Source organism: Macaca mulatta, chromosome 1 (genome assembly GCF_049350105.2).
Source record: "Macaca mulatta isolate MMU2019108-1 chromosome 1, T2T-MMU8v2.0, whole genome shotgun sequence".
Classification (NCBI taxonomy): Eukaryota; Metazoa; Chordata; class Mammalia; order Primates; family Cercopithecidae; genus Macaca; species Macaca mulatta.
Window position 1 is genome coordinate 46,427,263 of NC_133406.1, and position 10,485 is coordinate 46,437,747.

The window sequence follows — 10,485 nt, forward strand, 5'->3', positions numbered from 1 at the left end:
GAAGGGAATAAATTCATTTAAATTCCGAAAGGATTTAGAAAGAAAGCAGCACATTTGAGTTACAGGCAGTGGAACATAAAAATATGAGCAGTGCAGATGAAGAGACAAAGAAGGTCATAAAGATATATAATCTTCCATCAGATTTTAACTGACTTCATCATGGTTTCAGTCTCCAGTGTATACTCAGTTGACAGACATGGATGACAGAAATAATGAAGTTTTTGACTCCAGAGAATTTAGCTATGTTTCATATTACTTACTCATTTTTCATGCCATGAATGCACTACCAGTATTTTGCTATAATGTTAAATAAAATGCTGACCTTCTGAACAAGAAAACTATTTTTCTTTGTACATAGTTTTTCACTTTTATTTTAGGTTCAGGGATACATATGCTGGTTTGTTATACAGGTAAATTGCCTGTAATAGAGGTTTGGTGTACAGATTATTGCGTCACCCATGTAATAAGCACAGTAATCAATAGGTAGTTTTTTGATCCTCACTCTCCTTCTACCCTGCACCCTCAAGTGGGCCCCAGTGCCTGTTGCTCCCTTTTTCGTGTCCATGTGTAGTCAGTTTAGCAACCACTTATAAGTGAAAACATGCAGTAATTGATTTTCTGTTCCTGTGTTAGTTCCTTTGGTATATATATATAATACTATATATAATATATAGTATTACATATAAATGATATATATAAATTATATATATAGTGTGCATATATATCATTTTTATGGCTGAGTAGTGTTCCTATATATATATACACACACACACACACATACACGCGCGCGCACACACTTGGTCAGGTTTACACTTCAGTCAATCACTGTGATCAAAGTGGATTACGTCCTTTGACACTGAGGTCTAGAAAATATTTTTGTAAGGAAAATCAGGTCACTGTTACCAGAAAAAGTGAAAATGGATATTAGGTAGGCAAAAGCAGTGAATAGTCACTACAATTTTACCACTGGAAGATAAAATGACCTGTTTAGTTTATTACAGATTTATTACATATATATGTAATTATATTATATATATTATATATTGTATATATGTAATTACATATTAATTACATATATTTGTATATATATTCATGTATATGTGTATATATCACAGTTCCTTTATCCACGCATTGATTGATGGGCATTTGAGTTGATTCCACAATTTTGCAATTGGAAATTGTGCTGCTATAAACATTCATGTACAAGTATCTTTTTTGGATAGTGACTTCCTCTGGGTAGATACACAACAGTGGGATTGTTGGATCAAATGGTAGTCCTACTTTTGTGGTAGTTATTTGAGGAATCTCTACACTGTTTTTCATAGTGATTGTACTAGTTTACATTCCCACCAGCAGTGTTGAGGTGTTCCCTGATCACCACATCCATGCCAACATCTACTGTCTTTTTATTGTGTCCTTACTTCCAGGAGTAAGGTAGTATCACATTGTTGTTTTGATTTGCATTTCCCTGATCATTAGTGATACTGAACATTTTTTCATGTATTTGTTGGCCATTTGTTTATCTTCTTTTGTTAACTGTCTATTCATGTCCTTAGATCACTTTTTGATGGGAATTTTTTTTTTCTTGCTGATTTGAGTTCATTGTAGATTCTGGATATTAGTCCATTGTCAGATGTATAGAATGTGAAGATTTTCTCCCTCTTTGTGAGTTGTCCATTTACTCTGCTGACTGTTTGTTTTGCAGTGCAAAAGTTATTTAGTTTAATTAAGTCCCAGCTATTTATCTTTGTTTTTATTCCATTTGCTTTTGGGTTCCTGGTCATGAAATCCTTGCCTGAGGCAATGTCTAGAAGGGGTTTTCCAATGTTATGTTCTATAGTTTTTATAGTTTCAAGTCTTAGATTTAAGTCTGTAATCCATCTTGAGTTGAGATTTCTATAAGATGAGAGATGAGGATTCAGTTTTATTCTCTTACATGTGACTAGCCAATTATCCCAGCATCATTTGTTGTAAAGGGTGCCCTTTCCCCACTTCATGTTTTTGTTTGCTTTGTCAAAGATCAGTTGGCTGTAAGTATTAGGGTTTATTTCTGGGTTCTCTCTTCTGTTCCATTGGTCTATATTTCTATTTTTATACCAGTTCCATGCTGTTGTGATGGCTATGATCTTATAGTATAGTTTGAAATCAGGTAGTGTGATACCTCTGGATTTGCTCTTATGGCATAATCTTGCTTTGGCTATGCAGGCTCTTTTTTGGTTCCATGTGAATTTTAGATTTTTTTTTTTTTTTTCTAATTTTGTGAAGAATGATGGTGGTACTTTCGTGGTGATTACATTAAATTTGTAGAATGCTTTTGGTGGTATGGTCATTTTCACAATATTGTTTTTTGCAGCTATTGTAAAAGGGGATGAGTTCTTGATTTGATTCTCACTTGGTCACTGTTGATGTATAGAAGAGCTACTGATTTGTGTATATTAATCTTGTATCTGGAAATTTTGCTGAATTTTTTAATTAGCTCTAGGAACATTCTGGAAGAGTCTTTAGGGTTTTAGAGGTAAACAATCACACCATCAGCAAACAGTGACAGGTTGAGTTCCCCTTAACTGATCTGGGTGCCCTTTATTTCTTTCTCTTTTCTGATTGCTCTGGCTAGGACATCCAGAATTATGTTGAAGAAGAGTGATGAGAGTGGGCATCTTTGTCTTTTTCCAGTTCTCAGATGAAATGCTTTCAACTTTTCCCCATTCAATATTCTGTTGACTGTGGGTTTGTCAGAGATGACTTTTATTACATTGAAGTATGTCCCCTGTAGGCCCAATTTTGCTAAGAGTTTTAATCATAAAGGGATTTGGGATTTTGTCCAATGCTTTTCTGCATCTATTGAGATGATCATGTGATTTTTCTTTTTAATTCTGTTTATGCATTATACCACATTTATTGAACTGCATGTGTGAAACCATCCTTGCATCTCTAGTATGAAACACACTTGATCATGGTAGATTATCTTTTTGATATGTTGTTGGATTCAGTTAGCTAGTATTTTGTTAAGGATTTTAGCATCTATGTTCATCAGGCATATTGATCTGTAGTTTTCTTTTTTGGTTATGTCCTTTCCTGGTTTTGGTATTAGGGTGATGCTGACTTCATGGAATAAGTTAGAGAGGTCTCCTTCTTTCTCTATCTTGTGGAATAGTTTCAGTAGGATTGGTATTAATTCTGATTTGAATATCTGGTAGAATTCTGCTGTGAATCTGTCTGGTCCTGTACATTTTTGTTGGTATTTTTTAAATTACTATTTCAATATCACTGCTTGTTATTGTGGTGTTCAGGGTATCTTATTCTTCCCCATTTAAGTTAAGAGGGCTGTATTCTAGGAATTAATTCATCTCTTCTAGGTTTTTCTAGTTTATGTGTGCAAGGGTGTTTGTAGTAACCTTGAATAATCTTTTGTATTTCTGTGGTGTCAGTTGTAATATTTCCGTTTTTTTTTTTTTTTTTTTTTACTTTAAGTTTTGGAATACATGTACAGAATGTGAAGGTTTGCTGCATAGGTATACAAGTGCCATGGTGGTTTGCTGCAACTATCAACCTATCATATAGGCTTTAAGTCTCACATGCATTAGGTATGTGCCCTTATGCTCTCCCTCCCCTTGTCCGTCACCCTCCAACAGGCCCCAGTGTGTGATGTTCCCCTCCCTGTGTTCTCTTTGTTCAACTCCCACTTATGAGCAAGAACATGCGGTGTTTGGTTTTCTGTTCCTGTGTTAGTTTGCTGAGAATGATGGCTTCTAGCTTCATCCATGTACCTACAAGGACATGAACTCATCTTTTTACGACTGCATAGTATTCTATGGTGTATATGTGCCACATTTTCTTTATCCAGTCTATTATTGATGGGCATTTGGGTTGGTTCCAACTCTTCGCTATTTTAAACAGTGCTGCAACAAACATATGTGTGCATGTGTCTTTATAGTAGAATGATTTATAATCCTTTGGGCATATACCCAGTAATGGGATTGCTGGGCCAAATGGTATTTCTAGTTCTAGATCCTTGAGGAATTTTCACACTGTCTTCCACAATGATCTAACTAATTTACACTGCCAACAGTGTAAAAGCATTTCCTATTTCTCCACAGCCTTGCCAGCATCTGTTGTTTCCTGACTTTTTAAAGATCACCATTCTAACTGGCATGAGATGGTATCTCACTGTGGTTTTGATTTGCATTTCTCTAATGACCGGTGATGATGAGCTTTTTGTCATATGTTTGTTGGCTGCATAAATTTCTTCTTTTGAGAAATGTCTGTTCATATCCTTTGCTCACTTTTTGATAGCATTGTTTGCTTTTTCTTTTAAATTTGTTTAAGTTCTTTGTAGATTCTAGATATTAGACCTTCGTCAGATGGATGGATTGCAAAAATTTTCTCCCATTCCGTAGGATGCCTGTTCACTCTGATAATAGTTTATTTTGCTGTGCAGAAGTTCATAGGTTAAACTAGATGCCATTTGTCAATTTTGCTTTTGTTGCAATTGCTTTCGGTGTTTTTGTCATGAAGATTTGCCCATGCCTAATTTCTGAATGACGTTGCCTAGGTTTTCTTCAAGGTTTGGTGATTTTTTGTTTTACATTTAAATATTTAATCCATCTTGAGCTAATTTTTGCATAAAGGGCAAGGAAGGGGTTGAGTTTCTGTTTTATGCATATGGCTAGTCAGTTTTTCCGGCATCATTTATTCAATAGGAATTCCTTTCCCCATTACTTGATTTTTTCAGGTTTGTCAAAGATAAGATGATTGCCTATGTGTGGTGTTATTTCTGAGGCCTCTGTTCCATTCCATTGGTCTATATATCTGCTTTGGTACCAGTAACATGCAGTTTTGGTTACAGTAGGCTTTTGTTATAGTTTGAAGTCAGGTAGTGTGATGCCTCCAGTTTTGTTCTTTTCACTTAGTATAATCTTGGCTATATAGGCTCTTTTTTGGTTCCATGTAAAATTTAAAGTAGTTTTTTTTTTTTTTTTTTTTTTGCTCTAATTTTGCAAAGAAAGTCAATGGTAGCTTGATGGGAATAGCATTGAATCTAGAAATTAGTTTGGGTAGCATGACCATTTTCACAATATTGATTCTTCCTATTCATGAGCATGGAATGTTTTTCCATTTGTTTGTGTCCTCTCTCATTTCCTTGAACAGTGGTTTGTAGTCTTCCTTGAAGAGGTCCTTCACATGTCTGGTAAGTTGTATTCCTAGGTATTTTATTTACTTTGTAGCAAATATGTATGGGATTTCACTCATGATTTAGCTCTCTGCTTGTCTATTGTTGGTGTATAGCAATGCTCGTGATTTTTGCACATTGATTTCATTTCCTGAGACTTTGTTGAAGTTGCTTGTCAACTTAAGGAAGTTTTGGGTTGAGACGATGGGGTTCTCTAAATATACAATCATGTTGTCTGCAAAGAGAGACAATTTGACTTGCTCTCTTCCTATTTGAATATCCCTTATTTCTTTTACTTGTCTGATTGCCCCAGCCAGAACTTCCAATAGTATGTTGATTAGGAGTGGTGAAAGGGCATCATTGTCTTATGCTGGTTTTCAAAGGGAATGCTTCCAGCTTTTTGGCCATTCAGTAAGATATTGGCTATGGGTTTGTCATAAATAGTTCTTATTAATTTGAGATATGTTCCATCAATACCTAGTTTATTGAGAGTTTTAAGCATAAAGAGATGTTGAATTTTTTCAAAGGCCTTTTCTGCTTCTATTGAGATAATCATGTGGTTTTTGTCTTTTGTTCTGTTTATGTGATTCATTACGTTTATTGATTTGTGTATTTTGAAACAGTCTTGCATCCCAGAGATGAAGCTGACTTGATCGAGATAGATAAGTTTTTGGATGTGCTACTGGATTCGATTTGTCAGTATTTGATTGAGAATTTCCACGTTGATGTTCATTAGGGATATTGGCCCGAAATTTTCTCTTTTGGTTGTGTCTCTGCCAGGTTTTATTATCAGAATGATGCTGGCCTCATAAAATGAGTTAGGGAGGAGTACCTTCTATTTTTGGAGTAGTTTCAGAAGGAATGGTACCAGCTCCTCATTGTACCTCTGGTATAATTCAGCTGCGAATTTGTTTTGTTTTTGTTTTTTGCTTGATAGGCTATTAATTACTGCCTCAATTTCAGATCATGTTACTGGCTTATTCAGGGATTCGACTTCTTCCTAGTTTAGTTGTCTTGGGAGGGTGCATGTGTCTAGGAATGTATCAATTTCTTCTAGATTTCTAGTTTATTTACGCAGAGGTGTTTATATTATTCTTTGATGGTAGTTTATATTTTTGTGGGATCAGTAGTGATATCCCCTTTATCATTTTTTACTTTGTCTATTTGATTCTTCTCTCTTTAATTCTTCATTAATCTATCTAGTGGGCTGTCTATTTTGTTAATCTTTTCAAAAAACCATCTTCTGGATTCATTGATTTTTTTGAAGGGTTTTTCATGTCTCTTATCTCCTTCAGTTCTGCTTTGATCTTAGTTTTTCCTGCCTTCTGATAGCTTTTGGATGTCTTTGCTCTTGCTTCTCTAGTTCTTTTAATGTGATGTTCGGGTGTCGATTTCAGATCTTTTCAACTTTCTGATGTGGGCATTTAGTGCTATAAATTTCCCTCTTAACACTACTTTAACTGTTTCCCAGAGATTCTGGTACATTGTCTCTTTGTTCTCACTGGTTTCAAATAACTTCTTTATTTCTGCCTTAATTTTGTTATTTTCCCAGGAGTCATTCAGGAGAAGTTTTCTCAATTTCCATGTAGTTGTGTGGTTTTGAGTGTGTTGCCTAATCCTAAGTTCTAATTTGATTGTACTGTGGTCTGAGAGACTGTTATAATTTCCGTTCATTTGCATTTACTGATGAGTGTTTTACTTTCAATTATGTGGTCAATTTTAGAATAAGTGCTATGTGATGCTGAGAAGAATGCACATTCAGTTGGTTTGGGGTGGAGAGTTCTGTAGATGTCTATTAGGTTCACTTGGTCCAGAGCTGAGTTCAAGTCTTGATTATCCTTCTTAATTTTCTGTCTCATTGATCTGCCTAATACTGACAGTGGGGTCTTAAATTTACCACTAATATTGTTCAGGAGTCTAAAACTCTTTGCAATTCTCTAAGAACTTGTTTTATGAATCTGACTGTTTCTGTATTTGGTGCATATGTATTTAGGATAGTTAGCTCTTCTATCACATTGATCCCTTTACCATTATGTAATACCTTTCCTTGTCTTTTTTGTTCTATGTTTGTTTAAAGTCTGTTTTATCAGAGACTAAGATTGCAACCCCTGCTGTTTTTTTCTTTTTCTTTCCATTTGCTTGCTAAATATCCTTTATTTTATTCCTTTATTCCTTTATTCCATCCCTTTATTTTGAGCCTGCATGTGTCTTTGCACATGAGGTAGTCTCCTGAATACAGCACACTGATGGGTCTTGACTCTTTTTCCGATTTGCCAGTCTGTCTTTTAATTGGGCCATTTAGCCAATTTGCCACTAAGGTTAATATTGTTATGTTTGAATTTGATCCTGTCATCATGATGCTAGCTGGTTATTTTGTGTATTAGTTGATGCAATTTCTTCGTAGTGTCATTGGTCTTTATATTTTGGTATGTTTTTATAGTGGCTGGTACCAGTTTTTCCTTTCCATATTTAGTGCTTCCTTTAGGAGCTCTTATAAAGCAGGTCTGGTGGTGACAAAATCCCTCAGCATTTGCTTGTATGGAAAGGATTTTATTTCTCTTTTGCTTATGAATCTTTGTTTGGCTGGATATGAAATTCTGGATTGAAAAGTCTTTACAATGTTTAATGAGCGTATATTTTATGCTGGTGACTCTTCTAGGAATTACTATGGGTAAACACACATATTTTCTCTTGCTCTGTCTCTCTCTCTCACACACACACATACACATGCAAAAAAAATAAGAAAAGATTCTTAACATTGTTTCTTATTAGGGAATTGGATGTTTAAACAATTATGAGATTCTGTTAAACATTATTAGAATGTCTATTCTGCTAGATTGACTAACTTTCCCTAACTAGAAAAAATAAATAAATAAAAGATAATACCAACTGCTGAATAGGATGCAGTGTAACAGTAACTCTCATTCATTGCTGGAGCAAATGAAAAACAGCAAAGCCACTCTGGAACACAGTTTGTCAGTTTCTTACATAGATAGACATACATGGTCTTCTTATGTAATTAAGTGATTGTGTTCCTAGTTAGGTATTTACTCAAATTATTTAAAAACTTATCTATACACAAAAACCTTTGCACTCATTTGTAATTGCCACAAGTTGAAAGCAATCAAGGTACCTTTCAGTAGGTGAATGTGTGAACAAAATATGGTACATCCACAGGATGCATTTTTATTCAGAAATAAAAATAATAGGTTGTCAAGTCATGAAAAGATGTGGATGAACTTTGTGATGGTTAATATTAGGTGTCAACTTTATTGGATCGAAGGATGCCTACATAGCTAGTAAAGTATTGTTTCTTGGTATTTCTGTAAGGGTGTTGCCAGAGAAGACTGACATTTGAGTCAGTGGACTAGGAGTGGAAGAATCATCCTCAATGTAGGTGGGCACCATTAAGTTGGCTCCAAGTGCAGCTAGGAAAAACAGGCAGAAGACGGTGGGATAACCTGGCTTTCTGAGTCTTCTGGCTATTGTCTTTTCCTGTGCCGAATGCTTCCTTCTGTTCTTCCTGCTCTTGGACATCAGACTGTAGTTTCTTTTGCCTTTAGACTCTTGGACTTATACCATTGGCTTGTCAGGGATTTTGGGGCCTTCACCCACAGACTGAAGGTTGCACTATTAGCTTCCCTACTTCTGAGGCTTTTAGACTCAGACTGAGCCACTACTAGCTTCTTTCTTTCCCAGACTAAAGATGGCCTATTGTGAGACTTCGTCTTGTGATCATATGAGTCCATTCTCCCTGATGAAGTCCCTTCATAAATACATATGTCCTACTAGTTCTGTCCCTTTGGAGAACCCTAAGAAGTACAAATTTAAATGCATTTCCTAAAGAAACAAGAAGTCTGAGAATGCTACATACTGTATGTTTCCAATTATATGATTTTTGGAAAAAGTAAAACTGTAGTGACAGCAAATAGACGAGTGATTGTCAGGGAAAGTGGACAGGATTTTAATGGTGTCAACACAATAGAACATTTTAGAGAATGTATTTTGTATGATATTGTAATGGTGGGTACATTATATAAACATTATGCATTTGTGAAAACTTGTAGAATTTTACAGTACAAAGAGTAAACCTTAATGTACACAAATTAAAATAAAACAATTTCAGAGGTTGGAGAGTCCAGAAAAAAATCAAAAACATAACAAAGCAATCTAACTATATTATGTATACGTAAGACAATCTCACTGAATGGGATGAGGAAAACGCTAATTCAAGTAACTTTGAAAACATGTAGAGACTGAAAGATAAAGAGCAAAAGGAACTATGCATAAACACCATACCCTATAAAGTTGCTTTTAATGGGGATATGAGTTAATGATTATGATACTGCTGTACATGTATGTAGATACCACTATACTTCTATAATAGAAACACATAATTAAGTAATGTGTGACAGATGATAGGAGTCAGACCTCTCAATGTTGGAGTAAAAATTTACATATAATCAAGAGTAGGAGACCAGAAATAACCATTTTAATGAAATAATATAATAGTCTTGGGTGTATCCATATACATTCATATTTATTTTAATATATATAGGTGATACTATATAGGAATATTTTATATAGGTGTATATGCACACAGGTTAGTATACACATGTGTATTTCCTTGCTCTGTTACCTAAACATTTACAAGGACAATAACACCCCACTAAGGCGTAGCCCATCTAGGGCCCAGATCAGATCTTAGTTGCTAATACAGTTTTTCAGTAAAAGAATACAGAGTTGCTTTGAGAAATGGGTAATTCTGGAATGAGAGGAAGAATATGCAAGACAAGCTTAAAGACTATATTATAAAAGATAAACATACAAAAGGTCAGGAAGTCCTAAAATTCAACCCGCAAATGACAGGGCTACATCAAGGGAGCACAGAAGCCTATCAAAAACAATTCCAAAAGCCAAAACTGTAATAAAATAAATAATGTAGTGCTAGATTTTTTTCAAAAGGATAAAACAAATATTTGTGTGTTTATACTGATATAAACAAATGATTGAATAAACAAATAAATGAGGAAGAGAATAATTTTAAATAATTTATGTAGATACCTCATCTTTTAGCATAACTCCTTACTATTTAAGTGGAAATTAATGCTTCACATAGTGACTTCTGTACAAAGAATATGGAGTGGCAATGAAAAAAATGGTAGATTTCTAATAGTCAAATTGAACAAACACTGTCAGCTGGGTGATCATGGTCAACATCAACAGTGAAAAGTCAGGTTGACAGATAGTGTGTACCCTTGATGTGATGGGATGGCAATGGCGCTTTACTTCTACGGTGTTTCTCCCCAAAACAT